The sequence below is a fragment of the Oncorhynchus mykiss genome, chromosome 30 (assembly GCF_013265735.2).
Source record: "Oncorhynchus mykiss isolate Arlee chromosome 30, USDA_OmykA_1.1, whole genome shotgun sequence".
NCBI classification, from domain to species: Eukaryota; Metazoa; Chordata; class Actinopteri; order Salmoniformes; family Salmonidae; genus Oncorhynchus; species Oncorhynchus mykiss.
In genome coordinates, this window is record NC_050570.1 from 10,752,400 (window position 1) to 10,770,610 (window position 18,211).

Sequence of the window (18,211 nt, forward strand, 5' to 3'; positions counted from 1 at the left end):
TGCATGTCTGTGTGTATGTGTGAATTTGTGTGCTTGTGTGTGTGTGTGTCTGTTTGTCTGTGTGCGTGTAAGTGTGTGTGGCTTTGAGTGTGTGTTTGTGTGTGTCTGTATGTGTGCTTGTGTGTGTGTCTGTGTGTGTGTGTTTGTGGTGTGTGTTTTTGGTGTGTGTGTGGTGTGTGTGTGTGTGTGTGTCTGTGGTGTGTGTGTCTGTGCATGTGTGTGGTGTGCGGTGTGTGTGCATGTGTGTGTGTGGTGTGTGTATGTGAGTGTGGTGTGTGTGTGTATATGAGTGTGGTGTGTGTGTAGTGTGTGGTGCGTCTGGGTGCGCTGTGTGTGTGGTTTGTGTGTGTGGTGTGTCTGTGTGCGGTGTGTGTGTGGTTTGTGTGTGTTGTGTGTGTGTGGTGTGTGTTGTGTTGTGTTGTGTGTGATGTGTGTTTGTGTGTGGTGTGTTGTGTGTGTGTGTGTGTGTGGTTTGTGGTGTGTGTGCTTGATGTGTGTGTCTGGGCTCTGTTGTAGAGAGAGGGATGAGTCAGGGAGTGTGTTTACAGCTCTGACTGTCTCCATGGCAACATAGTGCTTCTCATCCCTCTCATCCGTCCCTGGCATAATCATCCACTGACAACACGCACACACATTACTTAGAGTCCTCTTCTGTCCCACTCCTGACACATTAGTAAGGGTGCTGCTTCCATTTGCCTGATTGCTGACGCGTTTGTCTCTGTGTGTGTGTGTTTTTCCATCCCTGTGTGTGTGTGTGTGTGTGTGTGTGTGTGTGTGTGTGTGTGTGTGTGTGTGTGTGTGTGTGTGTGTGTGTGTGTGTGTGTGTGTGTGTGTGTGTGTGTGTGTCTGTGTGTCTGTGTGTTTGCGTGTGTGTGCATGTGTCTGTGTCTGTGTGTGTCTGTGTCTGTGTGTGTGCTTCTCTGTGAGTGTGTGTCTGTCAGCCACCGTAACCATGCCAGTGTGAGCCATGCACAGTCCTCTAACTGGAGGTCTATGGTACAATAAAATTACACATTACATATAACTCTCTCAGAGTGTGGCACAGCCTGTTCTCATATTCAAAACAAGATTCCTCATCGAATCTAACATTTTCTCACAAAATGTACAGGCAACTAGTACATTACAGTTAACCAGGCTTGTTAATGTCACAATCCAGGTAGACTTGCAGTTCTATCCTATATCACTTCTGATGCTTGTAGACACTAATTCACCCATTCTGTTATTATAATATATTGTCATTTGTTGTTGTTGTTGCTCCTTTGCACCCCAGTATCTCTACTTGCACATTCATCTTCTGCACATCTATCACTCCAGTGTTTAATTGCTAAATTGTAATTACTTCGCCACTATGGCCTATATATTGTCTTACCTCCCTAATATTACCTCATTCACACTGTATATATATGTATATTTTCTATGTTGTTACAGACTGTATGTTTGTTTATTCCATGTTTAACTCTGTGTTGTTGTTTGTGTCACACTGCTGTGCTTTATCTTGACCAGGTCGCAGTTGTAAATGAGAACTTGTTCTCAACTGGCCTACCTGATTAAATAAAGGTGTTCTCAACTGGCCTACCTGGTTAAATAAAGGTGTTCTCAACTGGCCTACCTGGTTAAATAAAGATGTTCTCAACTGGCCTACCTGGATAAATAAAGATGTTCTCAACTGGCCTACCTGGATAAATAAAGATGTTCTCAACTGGCCTACCTGGATAAATAAAGATGTTCTCAACTAGCCTACCTGGATAAATAAAGATGTTCTCAACTAGCCTACCTGGATAAATAAAGATGTTCTCAACTAGCCTACCTGGATAAATAAAGATGTTCTCAACTAGCCTACCTGGATAAATAAAGATGTTCTCAACTAGCCTACCTGGATAAATAAAGATGTTCTCAACTGGCCTACCTAGATAAATAAAGGAGAAATAATACAAAAAATAAAAAATAATAATAATACATTCTCTTTACAGCTGGACATCCTTGACTTTTCGGTCGTCACTAGCTACCACAGCCACAAAGGTATAAGCACCACCTATTTCTACAATTTATCTTCTTAAAATCAGATTATAAATAGAACCTTAACCCTAACCTTAACCACATACCTAACATTAAAATAAGCACATTCTTATTTTCAATGACAGCCAACAGTGGGTTAACTGCCTGTTCAGGGGCAGAATGACAGATTTGTACCTTGTCAGCACAGGGGTTTGAACTTGCAACCTTCCGGTTACTAGTCCAACTCTCTAACCACTAGGCTACCCTGCTGTTTTCATACATTTCAAAGATAATTGACAAGTCTGTCTTTGTGGCTGTGGTAATTAGTGGAATCTTTCCTTTCAGCTGTTTAATTGAATAATCACACTGCTCATCTAGCCAATGAGGAAGTCTGAGAAGGTCAGGTGACTTACCTATGAAAGGTCTACTGGAAGAAGTCAGATCACATGATCAGGTCAAATCATGTATCCCGTGGCAACCACCAGTTGTCGGCCATGTTGTGTGATAGAATCCGTCCTGGAAAAGAGAAGAAGAATAACAGAATTATAAAATCAGTCCTGAAGAAAATGAGTTTTTAAACTCAGATAAGCTGTGAATGAATCCAATCAAATAACCATTCAAATAAAGCAGTGAAATAAAGTGGTCCTTCTGAAGAAATCAGTAATCCAGTGTAGTCCAGTGATATACCAGAGTATTCTCACCAGTCCCCAACTGGGATGTGATGAGAGGAGGATGGAGTTCGAAGGTAAACAAGTAAACTATCAATCAATCTCCCTCTCAGCTAACCTCCCCCCCTCCTCCATCTCTCTCTCTCTCTCTCTCTTTATTTCTCTCTCTCTGGAAATCCACACCAACCAGAAACGGACCCAGTCAGTCAGTCATTCAATCAGTCAATCAGACAAAAACATTTAAATGACATCAGGCACAGTCAAACAGTCAGACCGACCCAGTCAAACAGTCAGACCGACCCAGTCCAATCTGCCGGCTACACAAGCATCAGTTTCGCTGTCTCTCTATCCATCTCTACCACACTGTCTCTTTGCCTCTGTCTGTCTCTCTCCCTCCCTCGTTCCCCCCCCGCTCTCTCCCCCTTCCTTCTTCCCCCCCCCTCTTTCTCTCCCCCCTCGCTCTCTCCCCCCTCTTTCTCTCTCCTCCTCTTTATCTCTCCTCCTCTTTCTCTCCCATGTCTTTCTCTCTCCTCATCTTTCTCTCCCATGTCTTTCTCTCTCCCCCTCTTTCTCTCTCCTCCTCTTTCTCTCTCCTCCTCTTTCTCTCCCACGTCTTTCTCTCTCCTCCTCTTTCTCTCCCATGTCTTTCTCTCTCCTCCTCTTTCTCTCTCCTCCTCTTTCTCTCTCCTCCTCTTTCTCTCTCACCCCTCTTTCTCTCTCCTCCTCTTTATCTCTCCTCCTCTTTCTCTCCCATGTCTTCCTCTCTCCTCCTCTTTCTCTTCCATGTCTTTCTCTCTCCTCCTCTTTCTCTCTCCTCATCTTTCTCTCTCCTCATCTTTCTCTCTGCCCCCTCTTTCTCTCTCCTCCTCTTTCTCTCTCCTCCTCTTTCTCTCTCCCCCCTCTTTCTCTCTCCTCCTCTTTATCTCTCCTCCTCTTTCTCTCCCATGTCTTTCTCTCTCCTCTTTCTCTCCCATGTCTTTCTCTCTCCTCCTCTTTCTCTCTCCTCCTCTTTCTCTCTCCTCCTCTTTCTTTCTCCTCCTCTTTCTCTCTCCCCCCTCTTTCTCTCACCTCCTCTTTCTCTCTCCTCCTCTTTCTCTCCCATGTCTTTCTCTCTCCTCCTCTTTATCTCTCCTCCTCTTTCTCTCCCATGTCTTTCTCTCTCCTCCTCTTTCTTTCTCCTCCTCTTTCTCTCCTCCACTTTCTCTCTCCTCCTCTTTCTCTCCCATGTCTTTCTCTCTCCTCCTTTTTCTCTCTCCTCCTCTTTCTCTCCCATGTCTTTCTCTCTCCTCCTCTTTCTCTCTCCTCTTTCTCTCCCATGTCTTTCTCTCTCCTCCTCTTTCTCTCCCCCCTCTTTCTCTCTCCTCCTCTTTCTCTCTCCTCCTCTTTCTTTCTCCCTCTCTTTTTTCCCCTCTCTTTATTTCCTCTCCTTCTTTACTGGAATGGGTGACCTCAGCAGAATATGAGACCACACATAGTGTGTGTGTGTGTGTGTGTGTGTGTGTGTGTGTGTGTGTGTGTGTATGTGTGTATGTGTGTATGTGTGTGTGTGTGTGTGTGTGTGTGTGTGTGTGTGTGTGTGTGTGTGTGTGTGTGTGTGTGTGTGTGTGCGAGTGAGCGGATGTTCAACAGAGGGGTGCTGCTTTGAGTATTTTTCTCTCTCTGCTCGCTGCAAAGGTGGGTTTGAAGTGATGACGCCAGTCAGGCTGGCTAGTAGCCATGGCAACACACACACACTCTCCTCAAACAGGCTGCAGCATTGAGAGTGTTTTGTATCAAAAGCGATGGTTTAAGTTCACTGAGGTCCTTCATCTCATTGTATGTATGGCTGAGTGGATGGACAGATGAGTGGATGGATTTATGGATTGATGGATTTATGGATGGTTTATAGATTGATGGATTTATGGATGAAAGGATAAATAGGAGGCGAGCAGCACTATTTTGTGTGAAGGTTGCTTAAAGCACTTATGCTGTAAAGCTTGCATTTCAGTTACCATGGTAACGATGAGCATATCACGCACAAACAAACGCACACACGTATCAGAGCGAGGTGTACAGTATACCGCTGAGACAATGATATGTATACATTCTATGAAGTATGGATACATTCTTTATGCACACATTCTATACCTACACATTCTATGTGTGCACCTTCTATATGCACACATTCCTAGCCACCGTGCTTCTACACCTGCATTGCTTGCTGTTTGGGGTTTTAGGCTGGGTTTCTGTACAGAACTTTGAGATATCAGCTGATGTACGAAGGGCTATATAAATACATTTGATTTGATTTGATTTGATTCTATATCTACACTTTCTATATCAACACATTCTATATGTACACATTCTATATCTACACATTCTACATGTTCACATTCTATATTCACACATTCTAAATCTACACATTCTATATGTTCACATTCTATAACTACACATTCTATATGTTCACATTCTATATGCACACATTCTATATCTACACACTCTATATGTACACATTCTATATCTACACATTCTATACCCACACATTCTATACATACACCTTCAAAATGGAAGCATTCTATATCTACACATTCTATATCAACACATTCTATATGTTCACATTCTATATGTACACATTCTATATCTGCATATTCTATATCTACACATTCTATATGCACACATTCTATATCTACACATTCTATATGTTCACATTCTATATGCACACATTCTATACCTACACATTCTATATCTACACATTCTATATGTTCACATTCTATATGCAAACATTCTATAACTACACATTCTATATCTACACATTCTATATGTTCACATTATTTATGCACACATTCTATATCTACACATGATGTATTGTCACATTATATATCTATGCATTCTATATCTACACATTTTATATGTACACATTCTATATGTACATATTCAATACCTACACATTCTATACATTCACATTCTATATGTACATATTATATACCTACACATTCTATACATTCACATTCTATATGTACACATTCTATATGTACACATTCCATATGTTCACATTATATACCTACACATTCTATACATTCACATTCTATATGTACATATTACATACCTACACATTCTATACATTCACATTCTATATGTGCATATTCTATATGTTTACATTCTATATGTACACATGCTACATTTTCACATTCTATATGCACACATTATATACCTACACACTATACATTCACATTCTATATGTACACATTCTATATGTTTCACATTCTATATGCACACATTATACATCTACACATTCTACATCTAAGCATTCTATATGTACACATTCTATATGTTCACATTCTATATGTACACATTCTATATGTACACATTCTATATGTTCGAACTCTATATATACACATTCTATATGTACACATTCTACATCCACAAATTCTATATGTTCACATTCTATATGTACACATTCTAAATGTTCACATTCTATATGCACACATTATACATCTACACATTCTACATCTAAGCATTCTATATGTACACATTCTATATGTTCACATTCTATATGTACACATTCTATATGTACACATTCTATATGTTCACATTCTATATGTGCACATTCTATATGTTCGAACTCTATATGTACACATTCTATATGTACACATTCAACTTCCACAAATTCTATATGTTCACATTCTATATGTACACATTCTATATGTACACATTCTATATGTTCACATTCTATTTGTACACATTCTATATGTTCAAACTCTATATGTACACATTCTTTATTTACACATCCTATATGTTCACATGCTATATGTACATAAGCTATATGTTCACATTCTATATGTACACATTCTACATCTACACATTCTACATTTACACATTCTGTACCTACACATTCTATATGCTCACATTCTATATGTTCACATTCTATATGTACATATTGTATATGTGCACATTCTATATGTACACATCCTACATCTACACATTCTATATGTTCACATTCTGTATGTACACATTCTATATGTAATGGCAATGTATTCGTGCAGGCCTCCTCTGTAGGTCCTGTAGGCAGCACACTCTCTGTCACTCCTCTCAGGTCTAGGCTGCAGTACATCCATTGTGTTTGTCAGAACATATACAGCACTAAGCACAAGAGCCTCAGTACAGCCTGGTGTCCTAATGGTTGCTGTTTTCAAAAATGTTTTCAAAATGGGACTTGTTGCTCTATTCGACAAAGACATAGGCTAACATCAGAAGTCTACACCCCAGTACGAGTACAAGCAGCTGTCTACTCTACAGGGCTATGTTGTGTTGTTTTGATTCATGCCGATAGGGGGACAAGTTCTTCTTCTTTGGTTTTAGTACGCAGTAGGTACCTCAGATTATCCAGGTGGCTTTTTTAATTTTTTCATTTATTAAAAAAAATCTCAATTCTGGAATGAGATCTATATGGATGAGAGCATTACCTCTCAAACACAAAGACATTTCCCTATGTTTAAATGTATTTGTGAATGTTTGTTGATATTCTGTAGTATACCAGGTACCAACTATTTCATTTTTCATATTCAAGCCGTAGTTGATATCTTTCCTACCGTTTCAAGCCGAACAGTCTATTTAACTTTGTATTTTGTGTTTCATATGTTTTTGGACAGGCATTTGTTATTATTGGTTTTAATTGACAGCCTGTTACGGTGCGTGAATGAGGACCCAAAAGCGAATCAACTTAAACAGAGCTTCTTTAATTACCAAACATAGGTAGGCTCAGATGGACCGGCAGATTCCGACAGGACAGGACAAGGTTACAGCAAACATGACGACAGTCTGGTTCAGGCATGAATGACACAAACAAACAAGAATCCGACAAGGACAGGAGCAGAAACAGAGAGAGATATAAGGACCTAATCAGAGGGAAAAAGGGAACAGGTGGGGAACGGGGTGAATGGGTAGTTAGAGGAGACAAGGGACAGCTGGGGGAAAGCGGGGGAGAAAAGGTAACCTAACACGACCAGCAGAGGGAGACAGGGTGAAGGGAAAGGACAGAGACAAGACAACATGACAGTACATGACAGTACCCCCCCACTCACCGAGCGCCTCCTGGCGCACTCGAGGAGGAAACCTGGCGGCAACGGAGGAAATCATCAATCAGCGCACGGTCCAGCACGTCCCGAGAGGGAACCCAACTCCTCTCCTCAGGACCGTACCCCTCCCAGTCAACTAGGTACTGATGACCACGGCCCCGAGGACGCATGTCCAAGATTTTACGGACCCTGTAGATAGGTGCGCCCTCGACAAGGATGGGGGGGGGGGGGGGAAGACGAGCGGGGGCGCGAAGAACGGGCTTAACACAGGAGACATGGAAAACCGGGTGGACGCGACGAAGATATCGCGGAAGAAGAAGTCGCACTGCGACAGGATTAATGACCTGAGAGATACGGAATGGACCAATGAACCGCGGGGTCAACTTGCGAGAAGCCGTCTTAAGGGGAAGGTTCTGAGTGGAGAGCCAAACTCTCTGACCGCGACAATATCTAGGGCTCTTCGTTCTACGCTTATTAGCAGCTCTCACAGTCTGCGCCCTATAACGGCAAAGTGCAGACCTGACCCTCTTCCAGGTGCGCTCGCAACGTTGGACAAAAGCCTGAGCGGAGGGGACGCTGGACTCTGCAAACTGAGATGAGAACAACGGAGGCTGGTACCCGAGGCTACTCTGAAAAGGAGATAGCCCGGTCGCAGACGAAGGAAGCGAGTTGTGGGCGTATTCTGCCCAGGGGAGCTGTTCTGACCAAGACGCAGGGTTGCGAAAAGAAAGACTGCGTAAGATGCGACCAATAGTCTGATTGGCCCGTTCTGCTTGACCGTTAGACTGGGGGTGAAAGCCGGAAGAGAGACTGACGGAAGCCCCAATCAAACGGCAAAACTCCCTCCAAAATTGAGACGTGAATTGCGGACCTCTGTCCGAAACGACGTCTGACGGAAGGCCATGAATTCTGAAAACATTCTCGATGATGATTTGTGCCGTCTCTTTAGCAGAAGGAAGCTTAGCAAGGGGAATGAAATGAGCCGCCTTAGAGAACCTATCGACAACCGTAAGAATAACAGTCTTCCCCGCTGACGAAGGCAGTCCGGTGACAAAATCTAAGGCGATGTGAGACCACGGTCGAGAGGGAATAGGAAGCGGCCTGAGACGGCCGGCAGGAGGAGAGTTACCGGACTTAGTCTGCGCGCAGACCGAACAAGCAGCCACGAAACGACGCGTGTCATGCTCCCGGGTGGGCCACCAGAAACGCTGGCGAATGGAAGCAAGCGTACCCCGAACGCCAGGGTGGCCGGCTAACTTGGCAGAGTGAGCCCACTGAAGAACGGCCAGACGAGTAGGAACGGGAACGAAAAGAAGGTTCCTAGGACAAGCGCGCGGCGACGGAGTTTGAGTGAGTGCTTGCTTTACCTGCCTCTCAATTCCCCAGACAGTCAACCCGACAACACGCCCCTCAGGGAGAATCCCCTCGGGGTCAGTGGAGGCTACTGAAGAACTGAAGAGACGAGACAAAGCATCAGGCTTGGTGTTCTTAGAGCCCGGACGATAAGAAATCACGAACTCGAAACGAGCGAAAAACAGCACCCAACGCGCCTGACGCGCATTAAGTCGTTTGGCAGAACGGATGTACTCAAGGTTCCTATGGTCAGTCCAAACGACAAAAGGAACGGTCGCCCCCTCCAACCACTGTCGCCATTCGCCTAGGGCTAACCGGATGGCGAGCAGTTCGCGGTTACCCACATCATAGTTACGTTCCGACGGCGACAGGCGATGAGAAAAATACGCGCATGGGTGGACCTTGTCGTCAGAGAGGGAGCGCTGAGAAAGGATGGCTCCCACTCCCACCTCTGACGCGTCAACCTCGACAACGAACTGTCTAGAGACGTCAGGTGTAACAAGGATAGGAGCGGATGTAAAACGATTCTTGAGGAGATCAAAAGCTCCCTGGGCGGAAACGGACCACTTAAAGCACGTCTTGACAGAAGTAAGGGCTGTGAGAGGAGCTGCCACCTGACCGAAATTACGGATGAAACGACGATAGAAGTTCGCGAAGCCGAGAAAGCGCTGCAGCTCGACGCGTGACTTAGGGACGGGCCAATCAATGACAGCTTGGACCTTAGCGGGATCCATCTTAATGCCTTCAGCGGAAATAACAGAACCGAGAAATGTGACGGAGGAGGCATGAAAAGTGCACTTCTCAGCCTTCACAAAAAGACAATTCTCTAAAAGGCGCTGGAGGACACGTCGAACGTGCTGAACATGAATCTGGAGTGACGGTGAAAAAATCAGGATATCGTCAAGGTAAACGAAAACAAAGATGTTCAGCATGTCTCTCAGGACATCATTGACTAATGCCTGAAAGACAGCTGGAGCGTTAGCGAGGCCGAAAGGAAGAACCCGGTATTCAAAGTGCCCTAACGGAGTGTTAAACGCCGTCTTCCACTCGTCCCCCTCCCTGATGCGCACGAGATGGTAAGCGTTACGAAGGTCCAACTTAGTGAAAAACCTGGCTCCCTGCAGGATCTCGAAGGCTGAAGACATAAGAGGAAGCGGATAACGATTCTTCACTGTTATGTCATTCAGCCCTCGATAATCTATGCAGGGGCGCAGAGACCCGTCCTTCTTCTTGACAAAAAAAAACCCCGCTCCGGCGGGAGAGGAGGAGGGGACTATGGTACCGGCGTCAAGAGCTACAGACAAATAATCTTCGAGGGCCTTACGTTCGGGAGCCGACAGAGAGTATAGTCTACCCCGGGGGGGGGTGGTTCCCGGAAGGAGATCAATACTACAATCATACGACCGGTGTGGAGGAAGAGAGGTGGCCCTGGACCGACTGAACACCGTGCGCAGATCGTGATATTCCTCCGGCACCCCTGTCAAATCACCAGGCTCCTCCTGTGAAGAAGAGACAGAGGAAACAGGAGGGATAGCAGACATTAAACATTTCACATGACAAGAGACGTTCCAGGAGAGGATAGAATTACTAGACCAATTAATGGAAGGATTATGACAAACTAGCCAGGGATGGCCCAAAACAACAGGTGTAAAAGGTGAACGAAAAATTAAAAAAGAAATGGTTTCACTATGATTACCAGAAACAGTGAGGGTTAAAGGTAGCGTCTCACGCTGAATCCTGGGGAGAGGACTACCATCCAGGGCGAACAAGGCCGTGGGCTCCTTTAACTGTCTGAGAGGAATGTCATGTTCCCGAGCCCAGGTCTCGTCCATAAAACAGCCCTCCGCCCCAGAGTCTATTAAGGCACTGCAGGAAGCTGACGAACCGGTCCAGCGTAGATGGACCGACAAGGTAGTGCAGGATCTTGAAGGAGAGACAGGAGTAGTAGCGCTCACCAGTAGCCCTCCGCTTACTGACGAGCTCTGGCCTTTTACTGGACATGAAGTGACAAAATGACCAGCGGAACCGCAATAGAGACAGAGGCGGTTGGTGATTCTCCGTTCCCTCTCCTTAGTCGAGATGCGGATACCTCCCAGCTGCATGGGCTCAGCACCCGAGCCGGCAGAGGAAGATGGTAGTGATGCGGAGAGGGAGGCGACGGAGAGCGCGAGCTCCTTTCCACGAGCTCGGTGACGAAGATCAACCCGTCGCTCAATGCGAATAGCGAGTTCAATCAAGGAATCCACGCTGGAAGGAACCTCCCGGGAGAGAATCTCATCCTTTACCTCTGCGCGGAAACCCTCCAGAAGACGAGCGAGCAAGGCCGGCTCGTTCCAGCCACTGGAGACAGCAAGAGTGCGAAACTCAATAGAGTAGTCTGTTATGGATCGATTGCCTTGACATAGGGAAGACAGGGCCCTGGAAGCCTCCTCCCCAAAAACAGATCGATCAAAAACCCGTATCATCTCCTCCTTAAAGTCTTGATACTGGTTAATACACTCAGCCCTTGCCTCCCAGATTGCCGTGCCCCACTCACGAGCCCGTCCAATAAGGAGAGATATGACGTAGGCGACACGAGCAGTGCTCCTGGAGTAAGTGTTGGGCTGGAGAGAAAACACAATATCACACTGGGTGAGGAACGAGCGGCATTCAGTGGGCTCCCCAGAGTAACACGGCGGGTTATTGATTCTGGGCTCCGGAGATTCGAAAGCCCTGGAAGTGGCCGGTGGATCGAGGCGGAGATGGTGAACCTGTTCTGTGAGGTTGGAGACTTGGGTGGCCAGGGTCTCAACGGCATGTCGAGCAGCAGACAATTCCTGCTTGTGTCTGCCTAGCATCGCTCCCTGGATCTCGACGGCTGAGTGGAGAGGATCCGAAGTCGCTGGGTCCATTCTTGGTCGGATTCTTCTGTTACGGAGCGTGAATGAGGACCCAAAAGCGAATCAACTTAAACAGAGCTTCTTTAATTACCAAACATAGGTAGGCTCAGATGGACCGGCAGATTCCGACAGGACAGGACAAGGTTACAGCAAACATGACGACAGTCTGGTTCAGGCATGAATGACACAAACAAACAAGAATCCGACAAGGACAGGAGCAGAAACAGAGAGAGATATAAGGACCTAATCAGAGGGAAAAAGGGAACAGGTGGGGAACGGGGTGAATGGGTAGTTAGAGGAGACAAGGGACAGCTGGGGGAAAGCGGGGGAGAAAAGGTAACCTAACACGACCAGCAGAGGGAGACAGGGTGAAGGGAAAGGACAGAGACAAGACAACATGACAGTACATGACACAGCCCTCCTACCACTTTGGCTTGCTGATTATGTGGTGGATAAAGGTGTGGGAGAGCCACATGTATATCAGTGTTTGCAAATGTTATACCACCTATTCACTTTTATCCTTGGTTTTAGCTATTTTAACTATGCCTATTTTAAGACTGAGCATTTATTACTATTTATTCCAGATAAAACTCATATTTTGGAGGAAAACTGTTCCAGTCATATTTTAAACATTTTTAATGTGAGTGGCAATGGCCAACTTGATCATAAGATGTTTTTAGAAAATAGACCAACAATAACAGAGGACAGCAGGCCGTGTTTTACAATATACCAGGTTAATGGATCGAGAAACAGTTAATCACCCATAGTGTTAATGCATTCTGAGCCAGAAAACACTGAAACAAACAAACAATTTCTAGTGGGGATAATTAGTGTGAGTGGGAGCCCAGCCCAGTGGAACACTATAGCCATCAAGGCTACGCTTACTATGACCACAATTCAGATGGTTTCAAAATGACCTCCGCAAAGATTGTTCATGAATAATGTGTTTTTTATGTTGATAAAAATCACATTTTATATTGGGTGCTGTTATTGGGTTCTTGTTCTTTGTTTGTCACCCAATACAAAACACCTAATAAAGTCTGATTATGTGACAAAAGAGGCAGATATCAAAGCCAGCTCCCTCTGAGTCACTCAGATAATAGACAAAAGAGGCAGATATCAAAGCCAGCTCCCTCTGAGTCACTCACATAATAGACAAAATAGGCAGATATCAAAGCCAGCTCCCTCTGAGTCACTCACGTAATAGACAAAAGAGGCAGATATCAAAGCCAGCTCCCTCTGAGTCACTCACATAATAGACAAAAGACATGTCACCGTATAAGACTTCACACAGTCCCTGTCCCAGAAGAGAATCTCAGTGTTTGCTAGGATCAGTTTACCCTGTTAGATCATAATTAATAGTTTTATATGGAGAGGGGGACCTGATGCTGGATCAGCATCCCTAATCTGATTCACTACAGGGCGAAACCGAGCCGAGCCAAACTGAGCAGAGCCTAGCTGTACCATGCTGGCCTGGTTACGCATCAACCACAGTTGCTGGAACCTTCTGGAAAGATGTGAAAATAAATATCCACACCAGCACAGTATGGCTCCTGTTGTACCTATTCTGACTCAGGCATGAAACGCTTTGTGAATACAGGACCATGGGCCATCCAGGAGCCATCAGGGGCCATCTAGGAGCCACCCAGAAGCCATCCAGGGGCCATCAGGAGCCATCCAGGAGGCATCCAGGAGGCATCTAGGGGCCAACCAGGAGCAATCCAGGGGCCATCCAGGAGCCCGATGAACTAAGTCTATCATACTTGGGAAAGGTTTGCACCTGTTATTTCCAAAAGGGACTATGGCATGAAAGGTAAGAATTAAAGGTACAATTGAGTTTAGGAGAAGGATAATCATCAAATCTTGTTTGCACTAGCTAGTTAACTCAATTTACTTCTGGGGGCGGAAGTGCCAACATCTGAACCAAAGAAAGCAGCAGATGGCATGCAAGGGAAGAAAACTACATTTGAGAGGAATAAAAAAAAATAGAATAGAAAAGGAAAGAAGGGAACTGCCTATTACACAACACAGTGATGCAGTATGTCTATGATTAAGGTGTTGTTTTCTTCCAGATGAGACAGTAGTGAGGAAGTTAGAGGTAGAGGTAGGAAGGTGTTGAGAGGTGTTGTATTAATGGGTGAGGTTGTTAGAGGTAGGAAGGTGTTGAGAGGTGTTGTATTAATGGGTGAGGTTGTTAGAGGTAGGAAGGTGTTGAGAGGTGTTGTATTAATGGGTGAGGTTGTTAGAGGTAGGAAGGTGTTGAGAGGTGTTGTATTAATGGGTGAGGTTGTTAGAGGTAGGAAGGTGTTGAGAGGTGTTGTATTAATGGGTGAGGTTGTTAGAGGTAGGAAGGTATTGAGAGGTGTTGTATTAATGGGTGAGGAGTATAAGGTAGGAAGGTATTGAGAGGTGTTGTATTAATGGGTGATGTTGTTAGAGGTAGGAAGGTATTGAGAGGTTTTGTATTAATGGGTGAGGTCGTTAGAGGTAGGAAGGTATTGAGAGGTGTTGTATTAATGGGTGAGGTCGTTAGAGGTAGGAAGGTATTGAGAGGTGTTGTATTAATGGGTGAGGAGTATAAGGTAGGAAGGTATTGAGAGGTGTTGTATTAATGGGTGAGGTTGTTAGAGGTAGGAAGGTATTGAGAGGTGTTGTATTAATGGGTGAGGTTGTTAGATGTAGGAAGTTATTGAGAGGTGTTGTTATAATACACTCGGCAGGCAGGAGGAAGAAGCTCTTACTGAAAGTGATGATGGCACGGTAACAGGAGCCATGGTCACATGAGAGACAGAGACCTGCCTTCCTCAGCAGCTTAGATCGATCACTCACTCACACACACGCACGCACATGCACGAGAGCACGCAAGCACACACACAGACACACACAGCCACTCACACACACACGCACACACACACTGGATTCCTTTTAACAACATTAAAATATGCATCAATAAATAACCATGAAATGAATTCCCCCAAGGAAGGTTTGTTAGTAAACATCCTTCACCATCTCAGAAATGAAAGCACCCTTATTAACAGTCTCTCGCGTTGTCAATCAACATTACATCAAAATATGACAAAGTAGATACAGATTATATGTCTTCTATGGTAATTGTTCATACTGAGACACCATTCATGTCACGTACAACACTACGGTGAGCCAGAGAGATCAAACTGCACAGAGAGAGCTGTATGAGAGGATCCGTAAAGAATCCCACAGGGATGGGAGCTGTTGCATCGTTCTCCACGTATAAACAGTACATACATACACAAACAATATACTTACTGGGACAAACACACTAGACTTCCCAATGATAACAGTATTAGATTAAATATTTATCAATATTTATAATAGTGGGCAGCAAAGCATTAAGTATTGAGGGAGAAAACACACACACATAAACAAACAAAACATGCACTACACACACACACACACACACACACACACACACACACACACACACACACACACACACACACACACACACACACACAATACAGCTCTCTCCCTACTTTTTAGGATCAGCAGCGCAGCAGCAAAGAGCTGTAAACATTAATATTCACTCCATGTTGTCGTGTAGAGAGAAGGAAAGGTGTAGAGTGAGAGAGAGGGGAGGAAAGGTGTAGCGAGAGAGAGAGAGAGAGAGAGAGAGAGAGAGAGAGAGGAAAGGTGTAGAGAGAGAGAGAGGGGAAAGGTGTAGAGAGAGATCGAGAGAGAGAGAGAGGACGAAAGGTTTAGAGAGAGAGAGAGCGAGAGAGAGGACGAAAGGTGTAGAGAGAGATCGAGAGATCGAGAGAGAGAGAGCGAGAGAGAGCGAGAGAGAGAGGACGAAAGGTGTAGAGAGAGATCGAGAGAGAGAGAGAGAGAGAGAGAGAGAGAGAGAGAAGGTATAAGGGAGTAGTGGCAGCACTAGGCAGTCATCACCCAGTCGTATGGTCTAGTCTGGCAGAGCTTTCTTACCTGGGTGTGCTTCTCTTCACAGCACTATCATTCCACCCTCTCAGATCAACCCTTCGACACACAGCAATCTGAAGAGACCGCTGTTATCCCACAGCTCCACAGGCGACAGCCTCGTCTAGGTATATGCAGCAAGAGGCTGTACGGTAGCCTTGGCAACAGAGCTAGAATGAGGGAGAGGGATGGAGAGAGAGAGAGAGAGAGAGAGTGAGAGAGAGAGTAGGGAGGGGGAGGAGGGAGGAATCATAACAAATCACTGAGCAGTGTGCACCCCCATTGTCCCCTCTTCTCCTTCCAAGCTTTAGGTATTGCCACCCACCTCTCTCTCTCTCTCTCTCTCTCTCTCTCTCTCTCTTTTCCCTCTCTCTCTATTGCTCATCATCTCTTTCTTCCTCCCTCTAGTCAGCCTCTACTGTATCATCAACCATTGCTTCCCTTTATGTCAGGGATGGGCAACTGGTGACACGCCTGAACAATCTCCCAACCCAACAAAAATAAAAAATAAAAAATAAAGATTGATTTACTTTATTGTTATATTGTCATGCATCTTCAGGATGTATTTGCTGTAGCAAAATAAAATACACATGTTTATATATACAGTATACATAAACAGACGTTCATATGACAGTGAAAAACTATTAAGACAACAAAACAAAAATATTATTTAATCAAGACCCAGATTGCAAATATAAAGATCCAAAAACTGGAGGCTCTCGGGACTAAAACCTATGATAAGTGTACAATATTACGTATTGTATATTTCAAAAATACTATCCTGCAGTTTACCTATAAAATGGGCTGATGGTGAAGTAGACATACTTGGTATTCATATCACAAAATATATAAATGAACTCTCCACAATGAATTTCAATAGAAAATTGTAAACATGGAAAGGTCATACATTCATCAAAAAGGAATCCAAGGTATTAGTATGAACTAGTGTACTTTAGGGGCATTGCTCCAAAAGAGAAGTAATGAATACTTCTTACTGTACCCATTTGTCTGATGTGCATTATCTTGGTTTTTATATTGGTTAATCATTCATCTCCATTTGGTACACCAGAGATTGACAGTGTTCAGCATACATCGCAAATCAAACTCACTCTCTGAAAGGAGGACAATATCATCTGCGTACAATAGTCTCCCCAAAATTGTGCAATCTCATTTAACAATCTCATTTAAGGTTTGCATGCTTGATTTGCTGTGCCAAGTAATTTACAAAAACAGAAAAGAAAGTTGGGGAAAGCACATCTCCTTGTTTGACTCCAAACAGAGTGGGGAAACCATCCGGCCTCCAACTCATCTACTGGTCCACAGGAGACTGGAGCTCTATATAGGAAACCATCCAGTCTCCAACTCATTTACTGGTCCACAGGAGACTGGAGCTCTATATAGGAAACCATCCAGTCTCCAACTCATCTACTGGTCCACAGGAGACTGGAGTTCTATATAGGAAACCATCCAGTCTCCAACTCATTTACTGGTCCACAGGAGACTGGAGCTCTATATAGGGAACCATCCAGTCTCCAACTCATTTACTGGTCCACAGGAGACTGGAGTTCTATATAGGAAACCTTTCAGTCTCCAACTCATTTACTGGTCCACATGAGACTGGAGTTCTACATAGGAAACCATCCAATCTCCAACTCATCTACTGGTCCACAGGAGACTGGAGTTCTATATAGGAAACCATCCAGTCTCCAACTCATTTTCTGGTCCACAGGAGACTGGAGCTCTATATAGGAAACCATCCAGTCTCCAACTCATCTACTGGTCCACAGGAGACTGGAGCTCTATATAGGAAACCTTTCAGTCTCCAACTCATCTACTGGTCCACAGGAGACTGGAGCTCTATATAGGAAACCATCCAGTCTCCAACTCATTTACTGGTCCACAAGAGACTGGAGCTCTATATAGGAGACCATCCAGTCTCCAACTCATTTACTGGTCCACAGGAGACTGGAGCTCTATATAGGAAACCATCCAGTCTCCAACTCATTTACTGGTCCACAGGAGACTGGAGCTCTATATAGGAAACCATCCATTCTCCAACTCATTTACTGGTCCACAGGAGACTGGAGCTCTATATAGGAAACCATCCAGTCTCCAACTCATCTACTGGTCCACAGGAGACTGGAGCTCTATATAGGAAACCATCCAGTCTCCAACTCATCTACTGGTCCACAGGAGACTGGAGCTCTATATAGGAAACCATCCAGTCTCCAACTCATTTACTGGTCCACAGGAGACTGGAGCTCTATATAGGAAACCTTTCAGTCTCCAACTCATTTACTGGTCCACAGGA

The 18,211-nt window shown here is 44.6% G+C and overlaps 1 protein-coding gene across 3 annotated transcripts in view; it reads right to left on the reverse strand.

Moving 5' to 3' along the window:
* LOC110521305 (tyrosine-protein phosphatase non-receptor type 5) overlaps positions 1-16,238 on the reverse strand; it is a 37,225-nt gene extending 20,987 nt beyond the window's left edge. Inside the window, exons 1-2 of one of the 3 annotated variants that reach the window (XM_036969001.1) lie at positions 15,910-16,238; positions 2,409-2,511 (exon numbers count right to left, since the gene is read on the reverse strand). The gene's annotated coding sequence lies outside the window, so the exon portion shown is untranslated. The remainder of the gene's footprint in view (positions 1-2,408; positions 2,512-15,909) is intronic. The other 2 variants (XM_036969000.1, XM_036969002.1) reach the window with 2 other exon arrangements.
* Positions 16,239-18,211: the final 1,973 nt, after the last annotated feature.